The sequence below is a fragment of the Melanerpes formicivorus genome, unplaced genomic scaffold (genome assembly GCF_026170545.1).
Source record: "Melanerpes formicivorus ecotype bairdi unplaced genomic scaffold, bMelFor1.0.p_v2 SCAF_41, whole genome shotgun sequence".
Taxonomy (NCBI): Eukaryota; Metazoa; Chordata; class Aves; order Piciformes; family Picidae; genus Melanerpes; species Melanerpes formicivorus.
The window spans coordinates 961,805-986,228 of NW_027142393.1; the positions used below are offsets into that span (position 1 = coordinate 961,805).

The 24,424-nt window shown below is 48.6% G+C and overlaps 1 protein-coding gene across 1 annotated transcript in view; it reads right to left on the reverse strand.

Moving 5' to 3' along the window:
* MBD5 (methyl-CpG binding domain protein 5) overlaps nt 1-24,424 on the reverse strand; it is a 205,702-nt gene that overhangs the window by 117,469 nt on the left and 63,809 nt on the right. Inside the window, 1 exon segment of the mRNA XM_068158686.1 lies at nt 5,590-5,687. The gene's annotated coding sequence lies outside the window, so the exon portion shown is untranslated.

The window sequence follows — 24,424 nt, forward strand, 5'->3', positions numbered from 1 at the left end:
ACCTCCAGGGATGGGGACTCCACCACCTCCCTGGGCAGCACATCCCAATGACAAACAACTCGCTCGGTGAAGAACTTCCTCCTCACCGCCAGCCTAAACTTACCCTGGCACAGCTTGAGACTGTGTCCTCTTGTTCTGGTGATGGTTGCCTGGGAGAAGAGACCAACCCCTTCCCAGCTACAACCACCTTTCAGGTAGTTGTAGAGGGCAATGAGGTCTCCCCTGAGCTTCCTCTTCTCCAGGCTAAACAACTCCAGCTCCCTCAGCCTCTCCTCACAGGGCTGTGCTCAAGGCCTCTCCCCAGCCTTGTTGCCCTTCTCTGGACACCTTCAAGTGTTTCGATGTCCTTCTTAAACTGAGGGGCCCAGAACTGGACACAGGACTCAAGGTGTGGCCTAACCAAAGCAGAGTACAGGGGCACAATGACTTCCCTGCTCCTGCTGGCCACACTATTCCTAATGCAGGCCAGGATGCCATTTGCCTTCTTGGCCACCTGGGCACACTGCTGGCTCATGTTTAGGCAGCTGTCAATCAGCACCCCCAGGTCCCTCTCTGTTTGGCAGCTCTCAGCCACTCTGACCCCAGCCTGTAGCTCTGCATGGGGTTGCTGTGGCCAAAGTGCAGCACCTGGCACTTGAACTTGTTGAATGCCATCCCATTGGACTCCAGCCATCTGTCCAGTCCCTCCTCCCTGCTAAAGCAGAGTCACCCACAGCAGCTTGCCCAGGATCTCAGGTGGGTTTGGAAGCTCTCCAGACAAGGAGATTCCACAACCTCTCTTAGCAGCATGTTCCAGGGCTCCAGCACCCACACACCAAAGAATTTTCTCCTCTTGTTCAGATGGAACCTCCTGGGTTCCAGTTTGTGCCTGTTTTCCCTATGTTACATGAGTAACAGAGTTTTAGTTCCTTTGCACTTCAGCTTGGGCTGGGAAAAAAAAAAAGGTCAAAGAAAGTTTCCTGGGAAAGCTCTGACTTATGTATAAGACACTGAAGCAGAAAGGCCTCAGAAACTCCTGATGAATGGCTTCCATTTGTACCACTGAATTAGGCTGCAGCAAGAGGAACGTGGCCAGCAGAGCAAGGAGTTGATTCTACCCCTTTGCTCTGCTCTGGTGAGACCCCACCTCAAATTCTGTGTTCAGTTCTGGTGTCCCCAGCACAAGCAGGACACAGAGCTGTTGAGTCCAGAGGAGGGCCCCAAAGATGACCCAAGGGCTACAGCACCTCTGCTATGAGGATAGCCTGAGGGAGCTGGGGGTGTTCAGCCTGGCAGAGAGAAGACTCTGGAGGGACCTTAGAGTTGCCTTCCAGTAGCTGAAGGAATCCTCCAGGAAGAATGGAGAGGGACTTCTCATAAGGGTGTCTAGAGACAGGACAAGGGGCAATGGTTTGAAGCTGAGGGCAAGTAGGGTTAGATTGGATCTCAGGAAGAAGCTCTTTACAGTGAGGGTGGTTGGACTCTGGAACAGACTGCCTGGGGAAGTCATGACTGCCTCCTCCCTGGGGGTGTTGAAGGCCAGGTTGGATGAGGCCCTGAGCAGCTGAGTCTAGTTGAGAGGTGTCCCTGCCCTTGGTGGGGAGGTTGGAGAAAATGATCCATAATGTCAGTTCCAACCTAAGCTGTTCTACAGAATCCACCAAGTTGGAAGAGACCTCCAAGATCAAGTTCCTATTGAGAGAGATCCTTGATCCTCTGTCTCCCAGCCCTGCTGCCCCATCAGGCTGGGTCTCAGCAAACTAAACACTTCCAATAGTTTTCTATTCATAGTGCTTGAGAAATCAGTTTTGCAGACTGGCAGAAGGAGCCCTTGCTCAGCAGATCAAGGCTGCCCAGGTATCCTCAAGGAAGAGAATCAGTTCTGAACACTGAACAAATTACTAAGCAGAGCAGTTTTCACTGTGGTGCATGGCACAGTGCTGCAGTGCAGGTGAGAAGAGCATTGAATAGTGTGGCCAGCAGGAGCAGGGAAGCCATTCTGTCCCTGTGCTCAGCACTGGTTAGGCCACACCTTCAGTCCTGTGTCCAGTTCTGGGCTCCTCAGTTTAGGAAAGATGTTGAGATGCTGGAAGGTGTCCAGAGAAGAGCAAAAAGCTGGGGAGGGGTCTGGAGCACAGCCCTGTGAGAAGAGGCTGAGGGAGCTGGGGTTGCTTAGCCTGGAGAAGAGGAGGCTCAGGGGAGACCTTCTTGCTCTCTAGAGCTACCTGAAGGGAGGTTGTAGCCAGGTGGGATTTGGTCTCCTCTCCCAGGCAACCAGTAATGGAACAAGAGGACACAGTCTCAAGCTGTGCCAGGGGAGGTTTAGGCTGGATGGTAGGAAGAAATTCTTCCCAGCAAGAGAGATTGGCCATTGGAATGTGCTGCCCAGGGAGGTGGTGGAGTCACCATCCCTGGAGGTGTTTAGGAAGAGCCTGGATGAGACACTTGGCGCCATGGTTTAGTTGATGAGATGGTGTTGGGTGATAGGTTGGACTTGATCTTGAAGGTCATTTCAAACCTGGTTCATTGTATTGTATTGTATTGTATTGTATCCTATCCTATCCTATTCTATCCTATCCTATGGAGAGGGTCACAGCATCCTAACACCACAGTAAGTTTTATTCTTCAAATAAAGAGCCACTGAGAGCTATTCACAGTTCAGAATGGAGAACCATGCAGCTCATGCCTGAACTCACCCACCCTCTCATTCAACAGCATTTTACATGCTTCATTCTGAGCAGTCTCAGATGAAGCTGCTGTATCCAGAAGTTCAAAGATGAAGCTGCACCCTCACTTTGGGCCTGCCTACTAAAACAAAGCAAAGCAAATATGTAAAATCCAAGTGAACCTAAAGTGCCCCATTAGGAGTTCAATTATATTCTGAAATTATGCCTTAATTGGTTTGCTCATAGATGAGCTGTAGAGCTAACCAAAAATCTGCTGCCATATAATCATCTCTGAATTTCAGATATTGCCACACATTAAATTAACAGCAGATAATGAGTGGGAAAATTAGCTCTGTTTCCGTAAGAGAGGGAGAAAAACCTTCTTCCCATACTACCTACAGGGTTTTTTAGAGGGGGCTTTAAAAGAGAGAAGAAAACCCTCTCCTGAATAGCTAACATGTATTCTGATCAAAAGTTCATTCTTTGAGGAGTAGAAGCAGAGCTCACATCAGAGTCACCTCTCTAGTATCTAATTATAAGAGAAGTCACGTTTCTAAACTTCTGTAGGATCGAGGAATGGTTTGCATTGGAAGAAGCCTCCAAAGGTCATCTTGTCCAGGCCTTCTGCAGTAAGCAAGGACATCCTGGAAAGCAGCCCTGAGGAGAGAGACTTGGGGGTGCTGGTGGACAAAAAGCTCAACAGGAGCTCTCAGTGTGCACTTGCAGCCTGCAAAGCCAATCAGATCCTGGGCAGGAGATCGAGAGAGGTGATCCTCCCCCTCTACTCAGCTCTGCTGAGACCCCACCTGGAGTACTGCCTCCAGTTCTGGAGCCCCTATTACAAGAGGGATCTGGAGGTGCTGGAAGGTGTCCAGAGCAGGGCCACAAGGATGATCAGAGGGCTGGAGCACCTCTCCTGTGAGGACAGACTGAAGGAGTTGGGGCTGTTTAGTCTGGAGAAGAGAAGGCTCCCAGGTGACCTCATTGTGGCCTTCCGGGATCTGAAGGGGCCTACAGGAAGGCTGGGGAGGGACTGCTCAGGATCTCAGGTAGTGATAGGACTAGGGGGAATGGAATGAAGCTGGAGGTGGGGAGATTCAGGCTGGAGGTGAGGAGGAGGTTGTTCACCATGAGAGTGGTGAAGCCCTGGAATGGGTTGTCCAGGGAGGTGGTTGGGGCGCCATCCCTGGAGGTGTTTAAGCCCAGGCTGGATGAGGCTCTGGGCAGCCTGATCTAGTGTGGGGTGTCCCTGGCCATGGCAGGGGGGTTGGAACTAGATGATCCTTGTGGTCCCTTCCAACCCTGACTGATACTATGATACTATGATCCTCCACTAGGTCAGATGCTCAGTGCCTTGTCAAGCCTGACCTTGAATATCTTCAGGGATGGGGCCTCAACTACCTCCCTGACCTGTTGCAGTGTTCCAACACCCTCACAGTAAAGAACTGGTTCCTAACATCCAATCTAAATTTCCTCTTCTCTAGTTTGAAGCCATTGCCCCTTGTCCTATCCCAGCAGGCCTTTGGAAACAGTCCCTCTTGAGCCTTCTTGTAGGCCCCTTCAGGTACTGGAAGGCTGCTATTAGGTCTCCCTGGAGCCTTCTCTCCTCCAGGCTGAACAACCCCAGGTCTCTCACCCTGTCCTCATAGCAGAGGTACTCCAAACCCCTGGTAATCTTTGTGGCCCTCCTCTGGACCTGTTCCATCAGGTCCATGTCCTTTACTATGTTGAGGGCTCCAGACATGGATGTAGTACTGCAGGTGAGGTCTCACCAAACAAAGTGGCAGAATCACCTCTCTCAGCCTGCTGGCTACGCTGCTTTTGGTGCAGAAATCAAGAAACTGAGCCCCACTTGATTTGGTGCTCCTGGCTCTTGCACTTAACTTCTGCCTTTTTCCAGCAGCAACCCCCATGCCCAACTACTCTCCAGATTTTAACATGTAAGGTATTCTTGGTTCTCAGCAGTATCACCCACAGAAACTGCAAGTGATTTGTAGTCCAAAAAAAGAGAAAATAATAAAGAAATAAGCAATGACATTCAATACAGGAAAGAAAAACCAAGCTAAGGACTCATATTCTTGTAAGCAAAAGGAGGAAAAGAAGCTGAGCTCCTTCCATTGAGCTCATTATTCACATCAGCAGAATAGAAGCGTTCTTGCTGGACAAGGCCTTTAAGATCATTGAGTCCAACCATTCTCTAACTCTACCAAGGCTGGTGCCAAACCATGTCCCTCAGCAGCACATCTTTGCCTTTTTCAAACATCTACATGGATAGGGATTCAACCACCTCCCTGGGGAGCCTGCTAGCAGTGTGCTTGAGAACCCTTCCAGGAAGAAGCCTGGAGTGAGGTTGTTATGACTGAAGTCCAGGACCCAGCACTTGGCCCTGTTGAACCTCATACAATTGGCCTCAGCCCACTGATCCAGCATGTCTAGACTTGGCCTCAGCCCACTGATCCAGCATGTCTAGACTTGGCCTCAGCCCACTGATCCAGCATGTCTAGACTTGGCCTCAGCCCACTGATCCAGCGTGTCTAGACTTGGCCTCAGCCCACTGATCCAGCATGCCTAGGTCCCTTTGTGGAACCTTCCTAACACCCAGCAGGTTAGCATTTCTGCCCACCTTGGTGTCACCTGAAAATGTACTGAGGCTGCCCTCAGTCCCCTCATCCACATCATCTATAAAGATTAATTAAAGAGAACTGGTCCCAGCACCGAGCCCTGGGGAGCACCACTTGTGACCAGTCACCAGCTGGGTTTAACTCTGCTCAGCACCACTCTTTGTGCCCACCCACCAGCCAGTTTGTAACCCAGAGCAACAGTTAAAACTTCTCCAAGTGCAGTCAGGCTCCTGAGCTTCAGCTGCTGCTCACTTTTGGCTGATTTTGAGGTAAAAAGCTATCTCACTTAAATACAACTGTGTAATCTAAATTATTTCACTTACCTTTGCTGTCTGAAGGAAAGAGATTTCAAAGATCTTGTCTGTAAGTGATGTATTCTTCAATAGTTATGCCTCCAATGACCACCATCGTCAGCAAGGATCTGAAGAGAACCACCAGAAAGCGGAAAGAGAAGCCAGGTTAGATGCAACTGGGCTGAGGAACTGTAAAAATACCCTGCAGTTATCAAGAAGGCACAAAGTAAAACTGTACATTTCATACAACTGAATTGACACAATTCATACAAGACATGAATTTATCAGCTGCTCTTCAAAACAAGCGGGCAGGCACCAGAGCCATAAGACAGGAAGGCACTGATCACAGAATCATGGAATTGTTATGGTTGGAAAGGACCTCGAGGATCAGCCAGTTCCAACCCCCCTGCCATGGCCAGGGACACCTCACACTACAGCAGGTTGCTCACAGCCACATCCAGCCTGGCTGCAAACACCTCCAGGCAGGAGGCTTCCACCACCTCCCTGGGCAACCTGTGCCAGTCTCTCACCACCCTCATGGGGAACAACTTCTTCCTCACATCCAATCTCAATCTACCCACTTCTAGTTTTGTTCCATTCCCCCCAGTCCTATCACTCCCTGACACCCTCAAAAGTCCCTCCCCAGCTTTCTTGTAGCCCCCTTCAGATCCTGGAAGGCCACAATGAGGTCTCCTCAGGAGCTTCTCTTCTCCAGACTGAAGAGCCCCAACTCCTTCTGTCAGTCCTCGTAGTAGAGGTGCTTCAGCCCTCTACTTGAGGCATGTCACACTTAACCCCCATTAGGACATTTAAGGCTAAATACACCAAACTTGAAATATTCACAGCTATCATACCAAATTAACAACAACAGTAATCATCCCATGAGCTCACAGAATCATTCCTGTTGGAAAAGATGTCTGGGATCATCAATTCCAACCATTGCCACTACTCTGCCAAGTTCACCCCCAAACCATATCCCCAGGCACCACATCTACAGGACCTTTAAACACACCCAGGGATGGTGACTCAACCACCTCCCTGGGCAGCATATTATAAGAAGCAAATTACAGATTAGTATTGAAGTGTGTTTGTCATAAGCACTAAGAGATTAGGAAAAGTTATTCCCCCCCCCCCCCAAATGATGAAAAGCCAAATTAAAGGCAACTTTAAGACAGTGTCCCTAAAAATGCCAGTTCTGGTTTTATAAACCCAACATTATTCAACAGTGTGACCATACAGAATCATTAATTAGTGGTCACATTTCACTGCTGTAATTAAGAACTAAGAACCCAAAATCCCAATTGCTGGGCTTATGGTGAGGTCAGCAGCAAATAAAGCATTTAAATAAAGCAAATAAAGCACTGTTCCTGATGCTGGCATCCTGGCCTGCATCAGGAACAGTGTGGCCAGCAGGAGCAGGGAGGTCATTCTGCCCCTGTATACTGCACTGGTTAGGCCACACCTCGAGTCCTGTGTCCAGTTCTGGGCTCCTCAGTTTAGGAAGGAGGTTGACTTGCTGGAACGAATACAGAGAAGGGCAACAAAGTTGGTGAGGGGTTTGGAACACAGCCCTGTGAGGAGAGGCTGAGGGAGCTGGGGTTGCTTAGCCTGGAGAGGAGGAGACTCAGGGGTGACCTTATTGCTCTCTACAACTACCTGAAGGGAGGTTGTAGACAGGCAGAGGTTGGTCTCTTCTCCCAGGCAGCCAGTACCAGAACAAGAGGACACAGTCTCAGGCTGTGCCAGGGGAGGTTCAGGCTGGAGGTCAGGAGGAAGTTTTACACAGAGAGAGTGATTGCCCATTGGAATGGGCTGCCTGGGGAGGTGGTGGAGTCACCATCACTGGAGGTGTTCAGGAGGAGACTTGACAGGGTGCTTGGTTGCATGGTTTAGTTGATTAGGTGGTGTTGGATGATAGGCTGGATGTGATGATCTTGAAGGTCTCTTCCAACCTGGTCTATCCTATCCTGTCCTGTCCTATCCTATCCTGTCCTATCCTATCCTATCGAGGTACTTCCTTTGGACACCTCTATGCAAAGTCCCTCTGCAGCCTTCCCGTAACATCCCTTCAGGTATTGGAAGGCAGCTCTTAGGTCCCCCTGGAGTCTTCTCCTCTCCAGGCTGAACACCCCCAGCTCCCTCAGCCTATCCTCAGAGCAGAGGTGCTCCAGCCCTTGGATCATCTTTGTGGCCCTAACCACCTTCCAAATCAGCTTCTCCCACAGAAGTTATCAAATACAGAGATGGAAACTCTGCTCTCTCTCGTTGCTTCCAAAGATGTACAATCCTTGTGGAACATATACCTGTCAGATCAGCCTCTGAAATCAGATGGCTCAGGCTTTGCCATGATTAAACTACTCTCTTATTCTAATGAAAAGTCTCAAAAAGAAACTGGCTGTGTGCTGTGCCTTGATGCCTGCCAAACAGAGAGCTGATGCATTGCTATGGGGGAAGAAACTCTGGATTCCAAATGACCCTGCTGAGGTATTAAAAGCTGCTGTGTAGGAACTGAGAACCACTGCTGCCCCTGCAGACTGACACTGCACTTTCAGATACAGAATCAGAGACTTAGACAATTGGTTTGGTTGGAAAAGACCTTTCAGAGCATCAATTCTGCCAAGGCTGCTGCTAAACCATGTCCCTCAGCACCACATCTCTGCTTCTTTTAAACACCTCCAGGGGTGGGGATTCAACCACCCCCCTAAGAAGCCTGTTCCAGTGGTTGAGAACCCTTTCAGTGAAGAAGTTTCTTCTCACATCCAACCTAACCCTGCCCTTGTGCAACCTTAAGCCATTTTCTCTCATCCTATCACTTGCTTTTAGGAAGAAGTGACCAAAATCCACCTGGCTCAAATCCTCCTCTCAGGGAGTTATAGAAAGCCAGAAGATCTCCCCTGAGCCTCCTTTTCTCCAGGCTGAACAACACCAGGTCCCTCAGGTGCTTCTCACAAGACTTGTGCTACAGAACTTCCTCTGGTCCCACTCCTGCACCTCAAAGTCTTCCCTCAGTGAGGCACCCAATGCTGAACCTTGTCCTCAAGCCATAGCCTCACCAGGGCTGAGCACAGGGGGGCCAACAACTTCCCTACTCCTGCTGATCCAGGTCAAGACACTGTTGGCCTACTTGGCTACCTGGTCACACATTGGCTCAAGTTCAGCCCACTGTTGATCAACACTCCTGGGGTGTTCAGGGTTGAGGGGCAGGACAGGAAGAGAAAAAAGTGTTTCAAATAATTTAAGCCTAACAAAATGCCTTAAAGTGTAGAGGAAGAAAGAGGAGAACAACAAATTCTGCTGAGATGCCACTTCAAGTCGCTAACCAACCTGATCTAAGCTACCAGATGTTGCTACTACCGCTAAGCTATGGCCACATGAAACACTAAACCTGAAGTAATCACCTTTAATTGAACAGGGCTGCATCTTGCATAGCCATGACATATGCTGCTTCTGCTGGTAGTGCTTGGCTTTGGCTGTCCTTCCCTTGTTTCATCTGCCAAACCAATAAAGTCAGAGGAATAAACTGGTATGGAAGCCAAAGCAGAATCCATCAACACATTTGTTTAATAAGTTCAGGATGGAAGATACTTAGAATCCCAGGATAGCCTGAGAGATCATCTAGTTCCAACCCCCTGCCATGGGCTGGGACGTTGCCCACTAGACCAGGTTGCTCAAACCCTCAACCAGCATGGCCTCAAACACTTAGAGAATCATGGAATTGTTCTGGTTGGAACAGCCTTCTAAGATCACTGAGTGCAAACATCAATCCACCACCACCATGGCCATTAAACCCCATCTACACATTCCTGCAACACCTCCAGCATCTCTCTGTTCCAATGCCTGACCACTCCTGCAGCAAAGAAATTGTTGTCAATCTCCAACCTAAACCTCCCCTGGCACAATTTAGGATCATTTCCTCTCATTTTATCACCAGATGCTGGGGAGAAGAGACCAAGCCCCACCTGGCTCCAACCTCCTTTCAGGTAGTTGTAGAGAGCAATGAGGTCTCCCCTCAGCCTCCTCTTCTCCACACTAAACACCCTCAGGTCCCTCAGCTGCTCCCCACTAGCCCTGTACTCCAGACCCTTCACCAGCCTTGTTGCCCTTCTCTGGACACTCTGCAGCACCTCAACGTCCTTCTTAGAGCGAGTGGCATAAAAGTGGACTCAGTATTTGAGGTGTGGCCTCATCAGTGCCCAGCACAGAGGCATGATGACTTCTTGGCAGTTAGACACCAGAAAGGACACCTGATGATGGGGAGACCTTCAGATTGAAGATGCTCTAAGAACTGAAGTAGAAAGTAATCTTTGAAAGGGAGAACAGAGAATATGGAACAACTGCAGGAGACATTCCACCCTGCCATTTGAAGCAGTTCTGCTTCAAGGTGGCTCACAGCCTGTGACTTGTTTTCCCTCAGAGCAACTTGGTGACTGCAGTGTGGTGCTGAAGATCTCTATCAACTGCCCTTCAAACACAGCCTTCCATAACCTCTACAAGTTGAACCAACCCCAAATCTCCCCAGATGTGAGAAGCACCACTGCAAAGATTTTTTAGTTGCCTGACACATCAATAATTTTCCCTTTGCCTTCTGTTTTAAGAGGTGACTTTTTTTCTGGCACTGAACTGCACAACCAAAATCCAGGTATTTAAACTCTGCTCCCATTGCAGATGTTATTTCTGATCAGATTTAATCATCCTTCTCTCCTATGTAACAACTGCAGCAACTCTCAGGGTCTCATTAATTTTATTCTCAAAACCTTTAAGCTTTCTCCAGGAGTCCTTCTCCAAGGAGCCTCCAGTTCTGGAGCCCCTGTTCCAAGAGGGATCTGGAGGTGCTGGAAGGTGTCCAGAGAAGAGCCATGAGGATGGGCAAAGGGCTGGAGCACCTCTCCTATGAGGACAGACTGAAGGAGTTGGGGCTGTTCAGTCTGCAGAAGAGAAGGCTCAGAGGTGACCTCATTGTGGCCTTCCAGTATCTGAAGGGGGCCTACAGGAAGGCTGGGGAGGGACTGCTCAGGATCTCAGGTAGTGATAGGACTAGGGGGAATGGAATGAAGCTGGAGGTGGGGAGATTCAGGCTGGAGGTGAGGAGGAAGTTCTTCCCCATGAGAGTGGTGAGACCCTGGAATGGGTTGTCCAGGGAGGTGGTTGGGGCGCCATCCCTGGAGGTGTTTAAGGCCAGGCTGGATGAGGCTCTGGGCAGCCTGATCTAGTGTGGGGTGTCCCTGCCCATGGCAGGGGGGTTGGAACTAGATGATCCTTGTGGTCCCTTCCAACCCTGACTGATACTATCATTGATAGGAGATTGGATGTGGCACTTGGTGCCATGGTGTAGTCATGAGGTCTGTGGTGACAGGTTGGACTCGATGATCTTTGAGGTCCCTTCCAACCTTAGTGATACTGTGAGTTTGAGCATCACATCAGTTTTTACTTTGGTAAACCAGGTTTCAGGGCAAGCTTGGGAGTTTTGTTAGGATGAATCTCCTGGGATCTGTTCATTTTGCTGACCAATACCCAAAAGTTTCATTTTTCATTCCTATGATTTTCTGCCCAGCATCCTAACAGCCAGAAGGAGTCACTGTGATCTCACCTTCAATTAATGGGAATTTACCAACGAAAGGCCAACATTTACAGGTTGGACTTGATGACCTTTGAGGTCTCTTCTAACCTTGATGACACTGTGATTTTATTTTTAATATTACCCTATCTTCTTTATAGTCACAGAATGACTTAGACTGGAACAGACCTCAGAGATCAGCTACTCCAATACCCCTGCCATGGGCAGGGATGCCTCTCAAATAGACTCAGCTGCTCAAGGCCTCATCCAACCTAGCCTAGAGCATCCCCAGGAAGGAGGCAGCCACAACCTCCCCAGCATCCTATTCCAGAGTCCAACCACCCTCATATTGAAGAACTTCTTCCTCAGATCCAGTCTAAACCTACTTTCCCTCAGCTTCAAACCATTCCCCCTTGTCCTACTGCTGGACACCCTTGAGAAAAGTCCCTCTGCAGCCTTCCTGTAGGATCCCTTCAGGTATTGGAAGGCAGCTCTAAGGTTCCCCTGGAGTCTTCTCTTCTCCAGGCTGAACACCCCCAGCTCCCTCAGCCTATCCTCATAGCAGAGGTGCTGTAGCCCTTGGATAATCTTTGTGGCCCTCCTCTGGTCTCACTCCAACAGCTCTGTGTCTTTCTTATGCTGGGCACACCAGAACTAGACACACTATTTGAGGTGGTGCCATAGAATAGAATAGAACAGAACAGAATAGAATAGACCAGACCAGACCAGACCAGACCAGGTTGGAAGAGACCTTCAAGATCATCGTGTCCAACCTATCATCCAACACCACCCAACCAACTAACCCATGGCACCAAGCACCCTATCAAGTCTCCCCCTGAACACCTCCAGTGATGGTGACTCCACCACCTCTCCAGGCAGCCCATTCCAATGGGCAATCACTCTCTCTGTGTAAAACTTCCTCCTGACCTCCAGCCTGAACCTCCCCTGGCACAGCCTGAGACTGTGTCCTCTTGTTCTGGTGCTGGGTGCCTGGGAGAAGAGACCAGAGCAGAGGAAAGGGGCAGTTGAAAGTTACATGACACTGGAAATAAAGGGACAGTCCTAAAGCCACTCAAAGCAAACATTTTTCCACCGAAAAGAAAATGTATATTCTCTGTCAGGGTTTTCTTTTTTCCCCCTGAATTCTCTAGCACCTTGTTTTGAATGTTGCTCCTCTAAATATCCCAGAGTATGAAGAGTTGGTTCTACAAGATTCTGCATCCTAGTCTGATGCCAGCCCACAAAACGTATGTCTCTGCTCAAATCTAAGAATCTGTTTTGACTTTTTCCTTTCTTTCCCCCCCCCCCCTCCCCTTTCATTTTCTTTCTGGACTGGGGACAAAACATTTCTGTAGCTACAACTCAACATTTAGTCTCTTCTGGAGAGATGAAACTTTCTAAATCCCAAATAGATTTTCCTGAATTTATTCCCAAACAACAACTTGGAAGAAACTAAACCATCTGAATGCATGACAGGAAAGAATCATTTGAAGTAAATGCTAAAAACAAAATCACAAGGGGGGAAAAAAAACCACTAAAGTTGGTTCAGATGCAATGTTTTTTTTACACTTGTGGGTGCTACTCAAGCCTTGGAGCCCTCAGAGTTATTTTTCACCTCAGGATTTTATTGCACAGCTATGCAAAACCATCAATGTGGGGTTTTTTTTCTAATGTCATTAACTTCCCATTTGCTCCCACTGCAAGCAGCTCTCTGGCAGTGCTGTTTGGGATAAGGTGGATTTTCCACTGCTACTGACAACACAGCACAACATATTGGTCAAACAGCTCAAATGTAGAAAATGATACAGCACAGGCCACCCTGAGCCCATGGCTGGGTGAGTCTTAAAAATGTCCTAGGTTGTAAGAGAGGAAAGGCTGAGAGACGTGGGACTGTTGAGCCTGGAGAAGAGCAGCCCCAGAGAGATTCTTGTCAGCATTCACTATCACTAACATTGGAAGAGACCTCAAAGATCATCGAGTCCAACCTGTCACCACAGACCTCATGACTAGAGTAGGGAGGACACTACTGCCCACTGCAGGCTTGAACTCATAACCTTCCCATTAAGGGTCTTATGTGCTACCTGTCAATGCTCAGCAAGAGCTAAAGGACCTGTGGGGGACAAGAGGATGGAGCCAGACTCTTGTCAGTGGTGCCTGGTAATAGGACAAGTGGCAACAGTCACAAACTGGAACCCAGGAGGTTCCACCTGAAGATGAGGAGAAACTTCTTTGGTGTGGAGGTGCCAGAGCCCTGGAGCAGGCTGCTCAGAGAGGCTGTGGAGTCTTTCTCTGGAGAAGTTCTAAACCCACCTGGACACTGAGAACCTGGATAAGCTGCTCTGGGTGCCCCTGCTTAGCAGGAAGGTTGGACTGAATGATCTCCAAAGATTAGGATAGGATAGGATAGGATAGGATAGGATAGGATAGGATAGGATAGGATAGGATAGGATAGGATAGGATAGGACAGGATAGGATAGGATAGACCAGGTTGGAGGAGACCTTAAAGATCATTGTGTCCAACCTATCATCCCACACCACCTAATCAACTAAACCATGCAACCAAGCACCCTATCAAGTCTCCTACTGAACACCTCCAGGGATGGTGACTCCACCACCTCCCAGGGCAGCCCATTCCAATGGGCAATCACTCTCTCTCTGTAAAACTTCCTCCTAACCTCCAGCCTGGTGGAGCCTGAGACTGTGTCCTCTTGCTCTGGTGCTGGTTGCCTGGGAGAAGAGACCAACCTCTGCCTGTCTACAACCTCCCTTCAGGTAGTTGTAGAGAGCAATAAGGTCACCCCTGAGTTTCCTCCTCTTCAGGCTAAGCAACCCCAGCTCCCTCAGTCTCAACCCTCACCATGCCAGAATTCTGTGAATCTCCAGGCTGCTCCAGAGCTCTGGTGGTGAAGCCTCACTTCAGAGCTCTGGTGGTGAGGCCTCACTTCTCCACGCCTAGCTGTCCACATCTGCTCCACGCTGGGGGTTTGCTTTTAATTAGAATATCAGAACTGCAAACAAAAGACACTCAAACCTCAGGAATTAAATATTTGCATTAGTTTTAGCAAATTAGCTTCTTGAAAGAGCCCAGGGGCATGAATCAAAAGTAACTTTGATGAAGTTACATGTGTTACTTTAAATCACATGGGTGAGAAACCATGCCTAAGCTCCATAAAGATGTTTAGGTATCAAAAGAAATCCATTAGCTTGGACAGGTGCAAAATCTCAGATAATTTCCTTCTAGATAAGGGAATATACGTGAGAGGCAGCACCAGACAAATACTACAAAGGCTTTGCAATCTCCATCAGTCATTTGCCTCTGGGAGAGATGTTGTTCTGAGTTGTGAGAAGCAAACCTCACAGCCATACAAAGATTATTTCACACCAAGCTAAATGGACACAGAACACCTCGGAAATTTCACTGCACAAACCAGAGTATCTGCATACAGCTACAGGAGGGGAGCTGAGAGTCTTTGCTAAAGGATTCTTTCTGTGCAGCAAAACCCCTAAAGGATGAGCAGATAGGGGAAAACACCAAAGAGAGCTTTGTTTCCCAGCTTGCTATTTTTACACCCAGAGACACACGTACATGGCGTACTGGGGATCACACCTGAGGGGAGCGGTGGAAGAAGGAGGAAGCACCAGGAATAAGCACTGCACAAAACACACCACAATCCATTCCAAGGCTACCTCCTCCTCTGATTTTAGACTCCCATGAGATGATTCATAGAATGGTCTGGGTGGGAATGGATCTGAGATCACCTAGTTCCAACCCCCTGCTCTGCACAAGGACACCTCCAGTATCACAGTATAACTAAGGCTGGAAGAGACTTCAAGGATCATCAAGTCCAACCTGTCACCACAGACCTCATGACTAGACCATGGCACCAAGTGCCACATCCAATCCCCTCTTGAACACCTCCAGGGATGGTGACTCCACCACCTCCCTGGGCAGCACATTCCAATGATGAACGACTCTCTCTGTGAAGAACTTTCTCCTCACCTCGAGTCTAAACCTCCCCTGGCGCAGCTTGAGGAGGCCTCCCACCAGCCCAGGTTGCTCAAGGCCTCATCCACCCTGGCCTTGAACACCTCCAGGGAGGGGGAATCCACAACCTACCTTGGGCAACCTCTTCCAGTGTCTCACTACTCTCACTGTCCAGAATTTCTTCCTAATATCCAGTCTAAATCTGCCCTCCTCAAGCTTCAGTGCACTCCCCTTCCCTGCTATCACAGAATCAATAAGGTTGGAAAAGACCTCAAAGACCATCAAGTCCAACCTGTCACCCAACACCTCATGACTACTAAACCATGGCACCAAGTGCCACATCCAAGCCCCTCTTCAACACCTCCAGAGATGGTGACTCCACCACCTCCCTGGGCAGCACATCCTAACAACTTTGTGAAGAACTTTCTCCTCACCTCCAGCCTAAACCTCCCCTGGCACAGCTTGAGACTGTGTCTTCTTGTTCTGGTGCTGCTTGCCTGGGAGAAGAGACCAACCCCCACCTGGCTACAACCTCCCTTCAGGGAGTTGTAGGCAGCTATAAGGTCTCCTCTGAGCTTCCTCTTCTCCAGGCTAAGCAACCCCAGCTCCCTCAGCCTCTCCTCACAGGGCTGTGCTCAAGGCCTCTCCCCAGCCTCATTGCCCTTCTCTGGACACATTCAAGAGTCTCAATGTCCTTCTTAAACTGAGAGGCCCAGATCTGCACACAGTACTCAAGGTGTGGCCTATCCACAGGGGCACAATGACTTCCCTGCTCCTGCTGGCCACACTATTCCTGATGCAGGCCAGGATGCCCTTGGCCTTATTGTAACAAACCCTCCCCAGCCTTCTTGTAGGTCCCTTGCGGTACCAAAAGATTGCTGTAAGGTCTCCCCAGAGCCTTCTCCCTCCAGGCAGCAAAGGGTAACACAGGAAAAGAATCAGGTGGAAAAAAAAGTGATTTCATTTTTTTGTATTGTTCCACACCAAGGCAGAAAAGGCTCCCTGAAAATGATTTTAAATTAATAGGTTTAAGTGAGAACTGAAGAAACCAGGGCTGCCTTGGCTCGGTCAGGAGAGCCAGCAAGGAGTAAGGAGATTGGCTGACCCGGCTCTGCTCCAACACTGTGGAAGAATTTCACCCTGGTTCTTGGTTGTTGTTTACCATTTTATTGACACCAGTATAACTGACATTTCTAATTAGTGTTAGAAGAAAAGAAGACATTTAAACTCAAACCAGGAAAGCCTCTGGGGAGAGATTCGAGCAGCCTTCCAGTACCAGAAAGAGCCTACATGAAAACCAGGGGGGGACTTTTTACAAGGCCTTGTAGTGATAGGATGAGGGGGAATGGATTGAAGCTAGAAGAGGGGAGATTGAGACTGGAGATTCAGAAGAAATTCTGTACAGTGAGGGTGATGAGACACTGGAACAGGCTGCCCAGGGAGGCTGTGGATGTCCCCTCCCTGGAGGTGTTTAAGGTGAGGTTGGATGAGGCCCTGAGCAACCTGGGCTGTTGGAAGATGTCCCTGCTCATGGCAGGGGGGTTGGAACCAAATGATCTTGAAGGTCCCTTCCAACCCAAATCACTCTGTGATTCTATGCATTTTATCCCTGGTACACTGGTGAAAACCATCTCTGTGGTTCTGGGCAGCACTTTAGGCCCACATCATTAACAAGTTATTACAAGTCATTAACATCCACGAGGATGATCAGAGGGCTGGAGCACCTCTCCTGTGAGGACAGACTGAAGGAGTTGGGGCTGTTCAGTCTGGAGAAGAGAAGGCTCCCAGGTGACCTCATTGTGGCATTCCAGTATCTGAAGGGGGCTACAAGAAGGCTGGGGAAGGACTGCTCAGGATCTCAGGTAGTGATAGGACTGGTATGAAGCTGGAGGTGGAGAGATTTAGGCTGGAGGTGAGGAGGAAGTTCTTCCCCATGAGAGTGGTGAAGCCCTGGAATGGGTTGTCCAGGGAGGTGGTTGAGGCCCTGTCCCTGGAGGTGTTTAAGCCCAGGCTGGATGAGGCTCTGGCCAGGCTGATCTAGTGTGGGATGTCCCTGCCCATGGCAGGGGGGTTGGAACTAGGTGATCCCTGTGGTCCCTTCCAACCTTGACTGAAACTATGAAACTATGACACTAAGTCTTCCCTTGGCACAGGGTTGAGCCAAGTGGCACTTGGAGACACAGCTCAGCACTGTCCTTGGGGCAAAATAGATGGTGCAGGGCTGCTTGGGTTTGGGCACATTCCCATACCAGCTACTTGCCTTTGTATTAGCTCATTCATTTCACAATATATACTGATACTGTGCATAAGCACATTTCACAACATTTCTGAACCACCTGTGCATACATAGAAATATATTTGCAAGCAAATAGGAAACACAAAACTCTCTTCTCTCCCTGTATAGACAGTGCTGATATCTTTTAATATAGTCCAAATCCCAGTACTATTGAAAGTTCTGAGAAGCAAGACAATATTTCTGGAAGACCAAATAAAAACCCCAACAAAACAACCCAAAGAATTCACATTTCTCTTCCAAACATGAATATCTCTGTTTCCTTCCTTTCTAGGTTACTTCTAAATACTTTTTAAGCAGCTAATTTTTCTTTTAACTTCTACAGTGTAAGTTCTACCGTTAGCAAAAGCCAAATTCTCCATGGATACATCAGGCTGAGTATCTTAGGGAAGTAAAACATGTCATCACACACAGGGGACAGAACAAACTGAAAGAAAAAGAAACCAAAACACACCCCCAAAATCCAACCCCCACCAAACCACCAAAGAAATTCACACCCCCAAACCTCAAAGTAAAACAATCCCCTATCAACCCAAGTGCTGTGAAAGTGAGCTCCTCTCACTTCACTCATGGCGTAACACACAATGCACTGGCTTGGAATGAAGCTTTAGAGATCCTCTTGTCCAACCTCTCTGCAGTAAGCAGGGACATGCCCAACTAGAGCAGGTTGCTCAGAACCCCATCCAGCCTAAGTCTGCAACTCTCCAGGGATCAGGCCTCCACCCCCCTCACGGTAAAGAAGTTTTTCCTAATGTCCAACCTAAATCTTCTCTAGTTTCAAACCACTGTCCCTCATCCCATCCCTACAAGCCCTTGCAGAACATCCCTCCTCAGCTCTCCTGTATGTCCCTTCAGGTACTGGAAGGCTGTTCTAAGGTTTCTCTGGCATCTTCTCCAGGCTGAACAGCCCCAATTCTCTCAGTCTGTCCCTGCAAAGGAGGTGCTCCAGCCCTCTGATCATCTTTGTGGCCTCCTCTGGACCCTCTCCATTAGGTCCATGCCTCCTATTGAGGGCCCCAGAGCTGGATGCAGTACTGTAGGTGAGGTGTCACCAGGGCAGAGCGGAGGGGCAGAATCACTTGTCTTGACCTGCTGGCCAGGCTGCTTTAGATGCAGCCCAGGTTGCCATTGGTCCTCTGGGCTTCAAGTGCCCACTGCTGGCTCATGTCCAGCTTCTCATCCACCAGCATCCCCAAATCCTTTTCTGCAGGGCTGCTCTCAAACTCATCATTCCCCCACCTGTATTGATAATGTGGATTATCCTGATCCAACTTCATGAGGTTCACCTAGGCCCACTTTTCCAGCTTGTCCAGTTCCCTCTGGATGACCTCACCAGGTATGATATTATGTTTATGTCCTGCTGCAATGTCACAGAACCCAGGCATGGTGGGGGTTGAACGGACCTCTCAAGATGATCTAGTTCAACCCACCTCCTAAAGCGAGGTAACCCACAGGAGAGTGCTCAGGAGCCCAATGTCCAGGTGGGTTTAGAACCTCTCCAGAGAAGGAGACTACACAATCTCTCTGGGGAGCCTGCTCCAGGGCTCCAGCACCTTCACATCCAAGCTTCTCCCCATGTTTAGGTGGAACCTCCATCACTCACCAGCACATGAACACAGCACCTAGACTTTTCTTTCTTATTTTCACTTATTGGATAGTCCCTTAACAGCAGAGCCTGCTCTTAAAGCTAGAGAGCTTTATGTGAGCACAGAAGTTATGACTCATTCGACCAAGCATGGAGAAGCTTCTGCATCCATTTATTACTCTAGCTAGCCTTTGAATCGAGCTGCCCAACCAGTATCCAGACTACCCTCAACCACAGGAAGCTGAAGCACACAGGGTTCAAACTGTTTAATCTGAGAGGAACAACCAGAAAACTCTTGACTGATTCCATAGGAAGAGGAGGAGAGCTAGGTGCAGAGCAAAGGGAAGCCAGAGTGGGAACCAGTGTTACTACGGCCACCAAAACCTTGCCTTGCTCTGAGCAGGCCAGAAATTAAGATGAGAGTTGGGAAGAAGCCCTCATTTATTTACAAAGGAAAAGTGGGGGGACAGCAAGCTCAGTGCTACCCAAAGAAAATTATTACCCAAGCAAACTAGGTCAGAGAAATGAGTAGGGCTTACTATATATATAGGTACACACATATAGACACCCTTTGTAGTCAAGCAACCGCCATCAAAGCACTGACATTTCCTCACGAGCTGTCCAAGTACTCCTTTGAATCCTAATTAAAATAAGCACTAAATGACCAGTCCCACAGCCCTCACCTTTCAGGGAAGATGATGCATCAGCAAATTGGAACAACCTCTCACAAAAAAAAGAGAGTTTTGACCTTTAAAAACCGTCCAGATACAACAGCAAATACTTTGTGTCTGTGCTGCTGTTGTTGGCAGCACAACTGCCATTCATCCAGACATCTAATGCACCTAAAAATAGACTCTCAAATGTAATTCCTTCCCCAAGTCATGTGAAGATGACAGAGTTCTTACTTTGCTAACAGAAAACTCTGGCAGAGTGCTTTGTAGTGACCTCCTCAAAGTCTTGGTACGGTGGTGACAAAGCTGAAAACGCAAGAGAGAATTTCTGTCAGTTGTAACCTTGTGGTTACAACACTGCAAAGAGAGTTGGAACACTTCTGAAAGCGTGAAATTGAGTAAATCTATTGTAAAATGGAAGAATTAGGGACACTACCTATTAGAAACACAGCAGCAGTTAGGATGGAAAACGTGATCAAGTCCAGCCATTAACCCTGCACTGCCAGGTCACCACTAAACCGTGTGCCTCAGCACATCTCCAGTTTCTCAAACCCTCAAGGGATGGGGAATCCACTGCTGCCCCAGGCAGCCTGTTGCAGGGCTTGACAACCCTTTCAGGGAAGGAATTGTTCCTCATGTCCAACCTAAGCCTCCCCTGGTGCAACTTGAGGCCATTCCCTTTTGGCCTGGTTCTTGTTCCTCAAGATAAAAGATCAACCCCCACCTGGCATCAAACTCCTCTCAGGGAGTTGTACTGAGCCAGAAGGCCTCAGCCAACTTTTCTCCAGGCTGAACAACCCCAGTTCATAGTATAATAGATTGATAGAATGGTTTGGGCTGAAAGGAGCACTACAGATCATCCATTTCCAAGTTCTGGGCCCCTCAGGTCAGGAAACAATTTGAGTTGCTGAAATGCGTCCAGAGAAGGGCAACAAAGCTGGGGAGGGGTCTGGAGCACAGCCCTGTGAGGAGAGGCTGAGGGAGCTGGGGTTGCTTAGCCTGGAGAAGAGGAGGCTCAGGGGAGACCTTCTTGCTCTTTACAACTCCCTGAAGGGAGGTTGTAGCTAGGTGGGGGTTGGTCTCTTCTCCCAGGCAACCAGCACCAGAACAAGAGGACACAGTCTCAAGCTGTGCCAGGGGAGGTTTAGGCTGGATGTTAGGAAGAAGTTCTTCCCAGCAAGAGAGATTGGCCACTGGAATGTGCTGCCCAGGGAGGTGGTGGAGTCACCATCACTGGAGGTGTTTAAGAGGAGACTGGCTGAGGCACTTGGTGCCATGGTTTAGTTGATGAGATGGTGTTGAGTGATAGGTTGGACTTGATGATCTCAAAGGTCTTTTCCAACCTGGTCTATTCTATTCTACACAATTGCCCTGCCATGGGCAGGGACACCTTCCACTAGGGCATGGCCCCATCCACCCTGACTTTGAACACCTCCAGGGAGTGGCATCTACAAAGTCCCTGGGCAACCTGTTCCACTGTCTCACCACCCTCACTGTAATGACTTTCTTTCTAATATCCAGTTCCCTCAGCTGCTCCTCACCAGGCCTGCTCTCCAGCCCCTTCACCAGCTTCATTGCCCTTCTCTTGACTCACTCCAGCGTCCTTCTTGTAGAGGGCCCCCAAAATTGAATCCAGCTGTTTATTTTTAGATTGAAGAAAAGAAAACCATGTTTTCCTAACTGTGCAAGTATCAGTGTGCTTTAATAACACAATGTTCTTCGTCTGCTGCTCAGATGCTTCCAAAATCACTCACCTCTGATTTGTGGCAGTTGCTATCACCCTAACAGCATTTTGCAGCCCCAGGGCAGTCCATGCCTGTAACAGAGCTGCAACAGAACTGATTTCACACTCCTAATTTTTTCTAAACATAGAAGTAAAAACTGAAGGAAGTGCATTATGGAACTGTAAATACCATGCTTTAGGTTCTGAACCACCATTTCCTGCCAGCTCTCGCCTTCAAAACCTGCAAAGAGGTTGCAAGTTGGACTAAAGTTCTAATCTGGGGTGATTTTGAGGAAAGGGAGTACTGACTTTTGCCATCAGCAAGTACTTAACACCACAGCAGACAGAACATGGACATCTTCAGAGACTGCCTTTGAAAATGGAGAAAATGGCACAGTGTTGAGCCCCAATTGTTTAGGTCACAACAACCCTGTGAGTGCTCCAGGCTTGGGGCAGGGCGGCTGGAATGTTGCCTGCCAGAAAAGGATGGGAGGGGCAGGGCACGTATGTGAGTGTGTGGGCAGGTTGGCAGCAGCTGAACATGAGCCAGTTTGTGCCCAGGTGGCAAGGAAGGCCTCCAGCATCTTGGCCTGGATCAGCAATAGTGTGACCAGCAGCCATAGGGAAGTGATTGTGCCCCTGTACTGGGCACTGGTGAGGCCACAGCTTGAATCCTGGGTTCAGTTTTGGGCCCCTCACTACAAGAAGGACATTGAGGAGCTGGAGCAGGTCCAAAGAAGGGCAGCAAAGCTGGGGAAGGGTCTGGAGAACAGGGCTGGGGAGGAGCAGCTGAGGGAACTGGGATTCATTAGTCTGAAGAAGAGGAGGCTGAGGCAAAACCTCATTGCTCTCTACAACTCTCTGAAAGGAGGTTGGCAGTGAGGTGGCAGTTGGTCTCTTCTCCCTAGTGTTAGGTGATAGAATGAGAGGAAATGGCCTGAAATTGTGCCAGGGGAGATTTAGGCTGGAGATGAGGAACAATTTCTTTGCTGCAAGAGTGGTCAGGCATTGGAACAGGCTGCCCAGGGAGGTGGTGGAGTCCCCATCCCCGGAGGTGCTGAAGAACCCTGTGGCCATGGCACAACTCCATGGATATTCCCAAGAATTCATAAAGATCTTCTTTATTTTTAAGCAAAGCAAACAGAAAATAGGTCTAGGAGAAGTGTTTCTCTGAACCCTTTCAATCCCAGTTAGTAGGTTTCTGGGGTCTTTTCTGCATTTTAATTTCCACACTCAACTGCTAATAACTGCATCTAATTTTGCAGCAGAAGTAGGGCTGAGGTTTTTATTGGTCTGTAATTTAACATTGGTAGTTTTACAAAGGATTTCTCTTTTGATGGAACTCCTGGAAACAAATTAATTCACAGGGGCCCTCAAATCCCACCAGATTTCACAGAGGAATATTTCTTTGTATTAGCAGGGCAACTTCACCATCAAACTCCAACCTAGTGAAACTTTTAATGGCAAGCTAAAATGGGTTTGATGCATGTGTTTGAATGCAGAAGCCTGGCATCTCCTTCTCTTTCAGGCTTTACATTCATAAATATCTGTTACTGTACCTGCTTTCCCTTCTCCCTGATGTCTGGAAAAGAGCAGGGCAGAAGGGCCACCCACCTCCTGAAACAAATAGACAACCAGCTGCTGCTGCCAGGGATACCAAAGAGGAGGCTCGGCGGGTTCTGACAATGGGAAAAAACAAACATGAAAGGTAAGGAAAAGCAGATGAAAGCTTGGGGACATGCCCTAAATACCAGCATGCCTCATTGTCTGAGAGCTGCTTTGAAAAAAAGACCCCTAGAACACAGGAAAGATTTTTCTAAAGATGAAGAATTGTTATCAAAAGCATGAATTAAACAGGAAATAACAGAAGAAAACAACTGGTCAGGTAGGGCGGTGCGTGCTCTGCTCGCTTCTGCTCTCTGGCAAAAACCATGCTTTCACTCCTGCTCTTCCCCTTGCTGAAGGAAGGGGCTGCTTAGGTTTTGTAGTGATGGAGTCCTGCTCTTCCCCTTACTGAAGGAAGGGGCTGTTCAGAAGGTTTTGTAGTGATAGAGTCCTGCTCTTCCCCTTGCTGAAGGAAGGGGCTGTTCAGAAGGTTTTGTAGTGATAGAGTCCTGCTCTTCCCCTTACTGAAGGAAGGGACTGCTTAGAAGGTTTTGTAGTGATGGAGTCCTGCTCTTCCCCTTACTGAAGGAAGGGACTGTTCAGAAGGTTTTGTAGTGATGGAGTCCTGCTCTTCCCCTTACTGAAGGAAGGGACTGCTTAGAAGGTTTTGTAGTGATGGAGTCCTGCTCTTCCCCTTACTGAAGGAAGGGACTGCTTAGAAGGTTTTGTAGTGATGGAGTCCTGCTCTTCCCCTTACTGAAGGAAGGGACTGTTCAGAAGGTTTTGTAGTGATGGAGTCCTGCTCTTCCCCTTACTGAAGGAAGGGACTGCTTAGAAGGTTTTGTAGTGATAGGATGAGGGGCAACAGTGTGAAACTGGAGCAGGGGAGATTCAGGTTGGACCTAAGAAATCTATGGATTCTACGCTCAAAGCCAGGTTGGACAAGACCTTGAATAACCTGCTCTAGTGGCAGGTGTCCCTGCTCATGGCAGGGAGGGTTGGAACTGGATGATCCCTAAGCTCCCTTCCAAGCCAAACTGTTCTATGAATCTGTGATAGTTGCTTCCAGATACTTGAAACAAAATTCAAAGCACACTGATTCTGAGCTAAGTCCTTCTGGATCCATCCAGTGACCTGTGGATAGTTGGTTCTTAAACACTACTTTTTTGCCCTCTTTCCTTTCACCCTTTTTACCTTTATTCCCTCCTCCCCCCTTCAGAACAAGATAAGGTGTTCAAGGCCAGGTGGCATTGGGCCTTGAAGCCTGGTCTAGTGGAAGGTGTCCCTGCCCATGGCAGGGGGGTTGGAACTAGACGATCTTGAAGGTCCCTTCCAACCCAGTTCTGTGATTCTAAGAAGTCCTTCACAATAAGCATGGTAAAATATTGGAACAGGTTGCCCAGGGATGTGGTTGAGGTCCCATCCCTGGAAGACATGGAAGGTGAGACT